Here is a 704-nt window from a genome sequence, read left to right on the forward strand (position 1 = left end):
TCCAAGGGACTAACCTTGACCTTGAAAACCCCTGGACAAGGACCCTGTTATAAAAAGGCTGTTACAAAAAGGCTGTTACACCCCCGTTACAAAAGGCTGCACTGCCTTCTCACTAAATCCAGCCAGGCCCAGAAGGTCAAGTTCACTGTCCCCCAACAACCTTCAAGGGCAGATTTTTTTTTTCTTTTCTTTCTTTTTCTTTTCTTTTCTTTCCCTAAGAGTGTGCTGACTTCGGGGCAGGTGCTGGGAGATCAGGCCAGAGCCTACTTCTGTGGCATTTTGAAGCAGAGAAGCCCTTGTCTGAACCAACTCTAGGGGTTGGAGACGTTTTTTATTGTTTCATTTCATTTGAGATAGGATCTCCTTGAGGATAGGCTGCCCTGAAACGATATAGCCAAAAAGGGCCTTGAACTCATGCCTCTGCCAGGCGCTGAGATTATACGCATGCCAGTGAAGCTTTAAGCCTTCTCCCCACCCCAGGAGTCCACAAAACCCCCACTCTGGCTGTCGCCATATCCTAAGATCCCCGCACCCCCACAGGAAGCATCACTCCGGCTTTTGAATCAGTTACAAAGTTTACTAGTCATACAACAAGGCTCACTAAAGCGATGGGAGATTCCGGTGATGGCGTTGTTTCATGGGTTGGTTTCTTCTATCAAGATGGAGACAAGATGTCTTCCCACAGGACTGCCCATCTACCTGCC

The 704-nt window shown here is 48.2% G+C and overlaps 1 protein-coding gene across 1 annotated transcript in view; it reads right to left on the bottom strand.

Moving 5' to 3' along the window:
• Positions 1 to 556: 556 nt before the first annotated feature.
• Hk1 (hexokinase 1) overlaps positions 557 to 704 on the bottom strand; it is a gene marked incomplete in the record, with an annotated part of 62,779 nt that continues 62,631 nt past the window's right edge. The window contains 1 exon segment of the mRNA XM_055599003.1: positions 557 to 704.

This window comes from Psammomys obesus, unplaced genomic scaffold (assembly GCF_907164565.1).
Source record: "Psammomys obesus unplaced genomic scaffold, mPsaObe1.curated_primary_1811, whole genome shotgun sequence".
In the NCBI taxonomy this organism is placed as follows: Eukaryota; Metazoa; Chordata; class Mammalia; order Rodentia; family Muridae; genus Psammomys; species Psammomys obesus.